The sequence below is a fragment of the Molothrus ater genome, chromosome 19, assembly GCF_012460135.2.
Source record: "Molothrus ater isolate BHLD 08-10-18 breed brown headed cowbird chromosome 19, BPBGC_Mater_1.1, whole genome shotgun sequence".
In the NCBI taxonomy this organism is placed as follows: domain Eukaryota; kingdom Metazoa; phylum Chordata; class Aves; order Passeriformes; family Icteridae; genus Molothrus; species Molothrus ater.
Genome location: NC_050496.2, coordinates 11513392 through 11523598, shown reverse-complemented (window position 1 = coordinate 11523598; position 10207 = coordinate 11513392). Strand labels below are relative to the sequence as shown.

The 10207-nt window shown below is 52.0% G+C and overlaps 1 long non-coding RNA gene across 1 annotated transcript; it reads left to right on the top strand.

Annotated features, from left to right (window-relative positions):
- Positions 1-4086: 4086 nt before the first annotated feature.
- On the top strand, positions 4087-9886 carry LOC118693912 (uncharacterized). The gene is made up of 2 exons (XR_004981341.2): positions 4087-4290; positions 8537-9886. It is a non-coding gene; the product is annotated as an uncharacterized LOC118693912 (long non-coding RNA).
- Positions 9887-10207: the final 321 nt, after the last annotated feature.

Here is a 10207-nt window from a genome sequence, read left to right as displayed (position 1 = left end):
GCACTGGGATGGCACAGGGGATGCTCAGGGATACTGGGATGGCACAGGGGGATGCTCAGGGACACTGGGAGATGCTCAGGGGCACTGGGATGGCACAGGGGGATGCTCAGGGGCACTGGGATGGCACAGGGGGATGCTCAGGGACACTGGGGGATGCTCAGGGACACTGGGCTGGCTCCAGCATTCCCAGCTCCTGCTCTCCCTTCATGCCCCACCCTGCCTGGTGCCCCAGCTCGTCCTGCCTGGAGCGGTGTGGGGGTGCTGGAGGAGGAGCTGCTCCCTGGGAATGGGAAGGGTTTTGTGTCCTCTGAGGGGGCTGAGGGGGTGCAGTGACCCCAGGGACATGGAGGTGACACCTCCAGCCCTGGGTGATGGGGAGCAGGTGCAGGGCAGGGCTGGGGCAGCCAGGGCTCGGCTGGGAGAGGCGAATCCTGGGCTTTGGGCACTCAGCATCACAGAGCTTTGGGAATTTCCTCAGGAGCAGGGGGAGATGGGCAGAGCCAGCTGCAGGGGAGGGATGGGAAGAGCAGCTTCACAAAAACCCAAACTACCAGGAGCAGAACTCTGCTTCAGGTCGGAGCAATTGTGGTGCAGATCAGCTCTGGCTGCCCTGAGATTCCAACTCCTTTTGAATTTCCTCCCTAAAGCCCGAGCCGAGCCATCCTCTGCAGGACAAACCTCCTGCCTTGCAGCCTGGCATTACCAAGCAACCATGTCCTAAAATTCACAGCCCAATGGAGAGGACTTTGTTTACCAGGAAGAAAACCCTTGAAAAGGGGAATCTTTGGCGGAAGCATGACGGGATTAAGGCCGGCGTTTCTTTAGGCACCGCTGTTGTTTTTCAGGGCCTGACCTCGGTGCTCTGCTTGGTTTTTGCCAAGCCACTCTTTCCCTGCCTAATTTAGAGCAGGGCTTTGTGCTGGGCTGGGAAGGGGGAGGAGGCAGGGCCGGGTTTGGCAGCGCAGGCGGGAGCTGGGATGATCTGCTTTGGAGCACAGGAGTCGGTCATTAGATGCTGTGCTGCCGCAAATCCTGCTGTAATTAATTTTCTCCTGAATTAATTAGAGGAATTGTGACGGCAGGCCAGGCTGGGAAGGTGTGGGGGGAGTTTTTCCAGGGTGATCTATGGGTTGTTGGCAGTGCAGGAATTAAATCTCCTTCCTCTGCCTTCCCAGGCTGGTTCTGGAGCCGCTCTCAGCCACGACTGGGGTGGGCAGGGGGGAAGGTCCTGGGCACTGCTTGTCCCTGGGGAAGCTGTCCCAGATCCCAAATCCCAAATTCAGGGCATTTCTCCTCTTTTTTGGGAGTTTTGGTGCATCCTGAAGTAGAGGAGGTGGGACCCAGCACCCTGAGGCTGGGCAGTGCTGGGCTCTGGCCCTTCCAGGGCTACATGGGGGAGGAAATTCAGCCTCAATTCCAGGCTCCAGAGGAGAAGAGGATTTAGGGGATGTTGGTTTGTTCTTGTCCTTCTCCTCTCTGACACCTCCCTGAGCTGCTGGGCAGGTGGGACTAAACATTCTCGGGAAGGATGAGGGAAATTCCCGCAGGTTTTGGCTGTGCAGCATCCCGGGGAGCTCACCTGCCCCAGGTGAGCCTGCCTGGCTTCCTCCTGCTTCAGGGGCAGAGGGAAGGGAGGGCAGCGCGGGAATGTGGAGCCTTTCCAGCCAGAATTCTCGGAATTATCGGCCCCAAAGCCGAGCAGGGGGAGCTGGGAGCACCCAGGGGAAGCAGATTATCCTCAGCACTCAGCAAGGAAGGAGCAGCCCCGGGGCGAGGGGAGGCGCAAGGGACGGCATTTCCTGGAGAATCCTCAATTCCCGTGCTGAGGAATGGGGATGCTGTTTGCCAGCTGATCCCGCGGGATGAGCCCGGGTCCCCCAGCTGGCTCCTGCTTAATTAACCCCAATTAGCGCCGCTGCTGGTGCCTCCGGGGTCGAGGGGAGCCGGGGCACAGCCCTGCCCAGCAGCCGGTGGCACCTTGGGGCTCCCCTGGTGACACGGCCCGTGGGCCTGAGCTGCAGATGGGTTTGGCATGTGCAAAGCCCCAGCTGGAAGTGGGGTTGGGTGTCTGTGTCTGTCACCCTGTGCCAGCTGCCATCATCCCCCCATAACCACCAACCCCCAAAAAAACCCCAAACAAAACCACAAACCATGATCATAAATCATCAACCAATCACCCACCAAACTTTATGTTCTTGTAGCCTGTAGCACACACTCTTGTATCACACCAGGGGAAGTGTGGCACAGGACTTAGAAGGAATCAGCCTGGGAGCTGCAGATGCTTCCGTGCATTTGGGATCTGGGTGCGTTTGTGGTGCTGGAAAAGGAGATTTCACTGCTCTTTGCCCAGGTGCTCTGTGTTTATCACCTGCCCCTTCTCCCAGCCCGGTCTCACCTTCCTGATCCACTATCAAATGTCTCTTTTCCTTCCATTCCCTCAGAACTCTGATGATCAGGGGGATTTGGTGCATCCTTCCTGCCCCGTTCCCAGGCCAGGAATTCTCCCAGCTTTAATCCCACCTGGGACAAGCTGTGGCACATCCTCTGCCTCTGCTCTATCCTCCCAGCACCCAAACGCTGGGGCAGCTCTGGGAGCACTCAGGGATCCTCATTCCCTCATTTTCCCCCCCCCAGATCTGGCAGATTTGTAGGGCTGCGTGAGGCTGCCGTGGATCCTGGCTTTTCCAGCATTCCCGATCCTTTCTGTGCCGTCCTGCTGCAGGTGCAGGAGCTGCCTCTGTGCCTGGCTGAGCCTTTGGGGCTCCGGGGCTGGGGGAAACCGAAGCCCCGAGGTGCCTGTGCCCTCTGAATGGGAGCTTTGTCTCGGCAGAAAGGGCCTTGAAAGCGATCCGGGGGAAGGCGATTGTTATCTGCAGGCTCCTGAGCTGCTCGGATCCTGACTTTGTCAGAGATCTGGTAATTTAAACTTCAACCTGCTTATTAGAAATTTGAGAGAATAGTTTAATAATAAAAAGCAGATTTTTTTTTTTTTTTCCCTCCCCACCCCTTTGTTCCTGTGCTCTTCTCTCTCTGGGCTGCTGGGGATATTTAATCGTCTGATATCCCCCCCCGGGCTCCAGCTCCCTCTTGGCTTTTAGTTGTTTAAAGAATGGGATAAAATGGCAAGAGGGTTCTTTTTGAGGGCTGCCAAGCAGGGCTGTCCCTGTGGTCCCTGAGCTTTTGGGAACAGGGAGAGCTGAAAGGAGCTGGAGGGAACGTCAGCTTCCCACTTGTCCTTGTTTTAATGAGCCCTGGAAATCCACCCAGGTGCAGGAGTCCCCTCCAAGCAGGACCCTGCTGGCTGTGCTTGTTGGAAATGATACAAAGTTTTATTTATTTATTTATTTATTTATTTATATAAATTTGGTTTTTTTCTCCTACAAAAGCTGCGTTCAGTTACATACAAAACAGTGCTCTGCTGCTGTGGGTTCCAGGGGAAAAGGGGAGCAGGTTCCATGTCCTGGGCAATCCCATGGGAAAAGGGGAGCAGATTCCATGTCCTGGACAGTCCCAAAGGTAAAAGGGGAGCAGATTCCATGTCCTGGGCAATCCCATGGGAAAAGGGGAGCAGATTCCATGTCCTGGACAGTCCCAAAGGTAAAAGGGGAGCAGATTCCATGTCCTGGGCAATCCTAGGGGAAAAGGGGAGCAGATTTCATGTCCTGGAAAGTCCCAAAGGAAAAGGGGAGCAGGTTCCATGTCCTGGACAGCCCTGGGGAGCAGGTTCCATGTCCTGGGCAATCCTAGGGGAAAAGGGGAGCAGATTTCATGTCCTGGAAAGTCCCAAAGGAAAAGGGGAGCAGGTTCCTGGGCAATCCCAGGGGAAAAGGGGAGCAGGTTCCATGTCCTGGGCAATCCCAGGGGAAAAGGGGAGCAGGTTCCATGTGAAAGGCACTTCTGGGGACAGGAACTTCTGTTCCAGGTGAGGGGGAGCAGGTTCCATGTCCTGGACAGTCCCAAGGGAGAAGGGGAGCAGATTCCAAGTCCTGGACAGTCCCAGGGGAAAAGGGGAGCAGGTTCCATGTGAAGGGCACTTCTGGGGACAGGAACTTCTGTTCCAGGTGAGGGGGAGCAGGTTCCATGTGAAGGGCACTTCTGGGGACAGGAACTTCTGTTCCAGGTGAGGGGGAGCAGGTTCCATGTCCTGGACAGTCCCAGGGGAGAAGGGGAGCTCCATTCCCTGCACGTGGAGAGGCTCCTGAGCCGTTTCCTGCTGGGCCTGGGTTATGTTGGTTCACTCTGGCTCCTGCCCTGGATGCCACTTCCATGACATCACCTGGAGTGGAGGAGGTGAGACACTTGTGAGCGATTATCTCGTGCAAATAGCCCTGGGTAAATAAGCTCGGGGCACTATTGACACTGAGACTGTTTCTCTTCCGAATTTCCTGCTGGGGGAACTTTGCCAAGTAGCCAAAAATGGGGGTGGGGGGGGGGGGGGCGGGAACCCAAACTCCTCAACCCCAAACTTCAAATTTCAAGTCAGGGCATGGAGCTGCTGTCATGCAGGTAATTGAGTTTGCAGCTCCTGGCAGAACTTCCAGGTGGGAGCTTGGTCCGGGGCTAATTTTGGGAACTGGGATCTTCCTCCTGGGTGGTGCTTGGAGCTTCTCACCTTTACACTGCCAAACCGGGCTCCATGCCTGCATCGAGCTGGTTTTCCTGGGAGAAATTCTCCTGGAGAGATAGGAGAATGGTGCTGGGTCCTAGTTTGGAATTGAGGGAAATCTAGGGAAGTGATGCAAAACTTCCCTGGATTTATAACTATATAATACTTGCATTTCTATATATTATATTTGTATTTTTATATATTATATTTGTATTTATATATGTATATGTATATATGTGTATATATATGCATTTATACAATTTATGCATTTGTATTTATATGTGTATATGTATATATATATGCATTTTATATGTATATATATGTGTTTATATATGCATATATATGTATTATGCTTGTATTTATATATATTTATAACTATATAATACTTGTATTCATATATATTATATTTGTATTTATATATTTATAACTATAACTACAAAGATATAATACTTGTATTCCTATATATTATATTTGTATTTATGTATGTATATATATGTATTTCTATATGTATATATATGTATTTATATACATATATATGTATTATACTTGTATTTTTAAATATATATAAATATATATATAAATATATATATATATTTATAACTTCATAATACTGGTATTTTATATATTATACATATATATATGTATTTCTATATGTATATGTATATATATGTATTACACTTGTATATTATACTTGTATTTTTATATCTATTTATAACTATATTATACTTGTATTTTTATATATATATATACATATTTATAACTACATAATTCTTGTCCTGAGCATTACACAGTTAACCCAGGGCCTGCTGCTGCTGTGATTTTTCCTGGATTTTTCCTGGATTTTCTCCTCCTCCTGAGGAGCTGAGGAGGGATGGGGATTTCCAGCAGTTTTGCCACCTGCAGGGCTGCCCTGTGCCCTGGCAGTGCCAGCCTTGCCCTGCCCTGGGAGCCCCAGGGTGGCTCAGGCTGAGCACATCCTCAGGGCTGGCAAACTTTAACCACCAGAGCCCGTTTTTTATTAACCTGAATTTCCTCCCTCTTCCCCCATTACCTCTGCAGAAAAGAATCTGACCCTGAGTTCTCAGCATCACCTTCAGGGTTTGGTTTTTTTTTTTTTACATTTTTGCCCCCCTCCCTGCCGTGGCTTTGTGGCTTGGGTGAAACTCTGCAAAGTGAGTGTCCCTGCTCCCTCCTGCCCTTGTCAGGCTCCTGGGAGCGCTTTGGGGCTGGCACAGCAGCAGCTTTAAGCCCTTCAGAGGAGCCTCTTAATTAAATTTGAAAAGTGCTGGGCTAAGAGGGTTTGCAGAGCAGTCAGGTGCTGGGCCCAGGGCCTGAGCACTGCCACAGGCTTGCACCACCACCCACAGCCCTGATCCCTTGGGCCATGTGCACAGATTAGGGAGAAATCCCTCAGAAATGAGGAGTTTAACCCCTTCCACCTCTGGGGGTTTGCAGGAGCCGGGCCCTGCTTGGGGGGACACCCTGAACACCTCCACAGTGTCCCCAGTGCCCGCTGCAGGTGTCCTGCACCTCCCTGGCAGCACAGCCTTGTTCCATCTCCACGTTTCCTTGCTTTGAGAGCTGCCAGCTCTCCTTGGGCTCCCGAGGGAGCAGCAGGAGCTGCAGGAGGTGACATTTCCCTCCCGAGCAGCTGTGACACTCCCTGCCTTGTTTCTCTGCTCAGATCCTCGGTTTTGAGGAGGATTTCTGGGTGTTCAGGGGAGCTTTGAAAGGGCAAAACCCCATCAAGAATAGGGTTTAAAAATCCCCTTGAAAGACTCATTTTTTAAAGGGGTTTTTCAAGATGAGGCTTGGAGCAAGCTGGGGTGGTGGAGGTGTCCCTGCTCATGGGGGATGTGACACAGGATAAAAGGAGGAACATCCCCAGGCTGTGGCTGCACAAAAAGAGGGAGGTTGGGGTCATTTTTGCTGGGTGGAGCAGACTCCTGTGGGGAAAAAGATGATTTCCTTCCTCCTGGTTTCATCCCATCCCATTCCTGTGCATCTTCCCAGGGAGCTGGGCCTGCCCAACCTGCAAAATGTCCCCTGGGAAAAGCCAAATTCAGGAATAAATAACCAGGCCTGTGCTCTGAGGCCTCCTGGCCAGGCCTGGCTCCAGCTTGGAGCTGGTTTTGGTGCACTTTTGGGAATTCCTTCCTTTATTCCTCGTGTACATCCAGCACAGAGCTGCCCACACCATGCCTGGAGCTTTGGGCCTTCTAAAATAAGGGACATTTTCTCCATAGCCACTTGGAGGGATAAAAAAAACCCCAAATCTGAGCATCCCAGTGCCTGGCCTTGAGGGCCCTGGGTTCTGTCTGGGAGTTTTTACAGGGAGGTTTTCCCAAATGCTGCATCCTTGCGGGCCTTCTAAAATAAGGGAAATTTTCTCTATACTAACTTGGAGGGATTAAAAAAACCCCAAATCTGTGCATCCCAGTGCCCGGCCTTGAGGGCCCTGGGTTCTGTCTGGGAGTTTTACAGGGAGGTTTTCCCAAATGCTGGATCCTGGGTGCAGAAGCTTTGGGCCTTCTAATATAAGGGACATTTTCTCCATAGTCACTTGGAGGGATAAAAACCAAATTTGAGCAGCCCAGCACCCATCCTTGAGGCCTCTGGGAGTTTTTACAGGGAGGTTTTCCCAAATGCTGGATCCTGAATGTAGAAGCCTTAGGCCTTTTAAAATAAGGGACATTTTCTCCATAGCCACTTGGAGGGATTAAAAAAACCCCCAAATCTGAGCATCCCAGTGCCCGGCCTTGAGGGCCCTGGGTTCTGTCTGGGAGTTTTTACAGGGAGGTTTTCCCAAATGCTGGATCCTGGATGTGTTCCCAAGGTTTTCCCTTTGGTTTCTGAAGCTCGGGGGTTTTCTGGGCTGGGGGAGAGCTGGACAAGGCCAGGCAGGGCTGCGCACACCAAGTGTGGGGCTGCAGCAGCACCAGTGGCTTTGTCCCAGCTCCCAGTTCCTGCCTGGAGCTTTGGCTGCTGCCTTGGGGCAGGAGGGAGCAGCATTCCAAGGAAAATGCAGCTTGGGGAAGGCTGCTGGAGCCTCCTTCCTGCCTGCAGAGGGGCTGGAGTTGGGGTTTAGGGTCTCCTGGTAAATCCCACGTTCCCAAGGAGCCTGGAGCACATTGCAGCCAGGCCAAAGCCAACAACCCTCTCCAGTTTCAGGAAACTGGGAGCTGTGGTTTTACAGGACGGGTGACACGGGTGACATGGGTGACAGGCTGCAGCCAAGGCCAGCCCTGGCTGGCAGCGACAGTCACCTGGGCAGGTTGTGCTGTGGGATTGCTCAAGGTGGGTTCAGGAATTTGGGACTTTCTGGGCTCCTGGACTTGCAGCCAGAATTGCTGTGGGTGAACTTGCCAGGCTGGCTCCAGGGAATTCAGATTCCCCCAAGGAATTCAGATTCCTCCAGGATGTTCAGTTTCCTCCAAGGAATTCACTTTCCTCCAAGGGAATTCAGATTCCTTGAGGGAGTTCAGTTCCCCCTAGGGAATTCAGTTTCCCCCAGAGAATTCAGTTTCCTCCAAGGGAATTCAGATTCTTCCAAGGGAATTCAGTTTCCTCTAGGGAATTCAGATTCCCCCAGGGAATTCAGATTCCCCCAAGGAATTCAGATTCCTCCAGGATGTTCAGTTTCCTCCAGAGAATTCAGTGTCCCTCAGGGAATTCTTTTTCTTCCCTGGCTCAGTCATTCCCCCAGGCAGAGGGGAAATCACTCCATTGCTTCCCACAAAGGAATGGGGGAGAAATTTTCCTGGGCTGTTGCCAGTTCTGTACCTTTAGGTGAGTGCTGGGGGAACACTTTCTGTGCTGGAACTTGGATTTTCATCTTTTTCTGGAAAACCCCAGGCTCTGGATGCCCCTCTGTGAGCAGCCCAGTGTCCACCCTGTTTCATTCTGATCCCAGCTCCTCTTTTATTCCAGCTGTGGTGGGATCCTGAGGAGAACATGGAATTGTCCTGGCTCCCTGCTGGCAGCTCCTGGGAGGTGTTTGGCACCTCTGCAGGGCTGGCAGTGCCCCTGTCCCTCTCAGGGGATCCCGGGCTGCAGCAGCTCCTCCCCAGGTGCAGGAGGGAAGGAAGGAAGGATGTGTTTTATCAAAGTCAGTCCCTGCTGTTTGAGTTCCTGCTCTGCAGCTCGATATCATCTCAAAGCCAACACGGGAGGTAAACAATGACTCTGCTTTGCTTTGAGTCCTTTCTCCTTCTCCTCTTATTTAACTTCTCAGTTGCTCCAAGTGTGGCTGCAGCAGATGTGAGGATGTGTTTGGGGGAGCCTCTGCTGCCGAGCCCTTCCTGGAATCCTGCAGAAGCCGAAAAGAGCAGGAAATATTTTTCTAAGGCAGCCGAAACGAGTCCTCCTTCAATAATAACCCAAGGTGTGAAAAACCCCTCTGGTATTTATGAGCAGATGTGATTCAGGACTAATAAAGACCTGAGAACCTGTCAGGAGCTCATGGGCATCAATGAATCATCTGCCAGAGATGGTGGATTTATCAAGCTGAGCTCATATCAAACTGGTTTTATGGTGGTGGCTGGTGGCACTGGGGACACTGAACGAGTCCCAGGTGTCCCCAAGAGGAGCAGAGGCCTGGCTGCCACGGAGGGACTTCACCACCAGGAAGGAAACCTGAGCTGCCAGGAGCCAGGGCTGCAGCTCGGAGGAGGAAATTGCTCTTTCTGTTGAGCCGTGCAGAAAAAACAAATCTCACCCCCAGGAGCCGCCTTCAAAGGGAGAAACTTCCTGCCCTGGGAGCTGCCCAGGGCTCAGCCCCTGGCACCCACGGGCTGGGGAGAGCCTGGAGGGACTCAGGGGAGGCTTTGGCTTGGGAGAGACCCCAAAGCTCATCCGGTTCCACTGTCCCAGGCGGCTCCAAGCCCTGTCCAGCCTGGCCTTGGGCACTCCCAGCATCCAGGGGCTGCCAAAGCTGCTCTGGGAATCTGTGCCAAGGCCTCCCCACCCTCACTGGGGAGAACTCAACCTAAATCCAACCTAAATCCTTCTCCTGTGTCACCAGAGCCGCCCTGAGATGATGTTCCCTGGTCTCTCTTCATTTTGAAAAATCTTTTGTTTTTTGCTTTCACCAAAGCCTTTCCTGCTGCCTCTCTTCCTTTCCATAGTTTTCCTCCTCTGCTTCTTCCCCTCTCCTCTCCCACTCTCCCTTGCTTGAAATCCATGGAAAAAAAAATGTGCAGCCTCCCCAGGAGAACCTCTTGGCAAAGTCATAACTTGTTAAGCGCCGTAATTAAAATATTTCTCTCATTAACTTGGAAATGATGTTTCTTCCTGAATTATGCCGGAGATTTTTTTTTTCTCCCCTCACTAATTAAATTGCCAGTTTCAACAAAACTGTTTCAGATCCACGGGATCCCAGGCAGAGCAGGAAAATCCTTCTCCAAAGGGACCCATTCCAAGTCCTTCTGTGCCACATGGAGCGTCCTCCTCAAGCAGCAGCAGGACCCAAATGTCCCCAGCTCCTGGGAATTGGAGGAAAAGCAGGAATATTTTCCAGGCTTTTGGTGATTTGCTGGCTGTTTGGGGATGTCCCTGCAGCGGTGCAGGGTCCTGACAGGGAGGTTTTCCACAGGAGCCGGG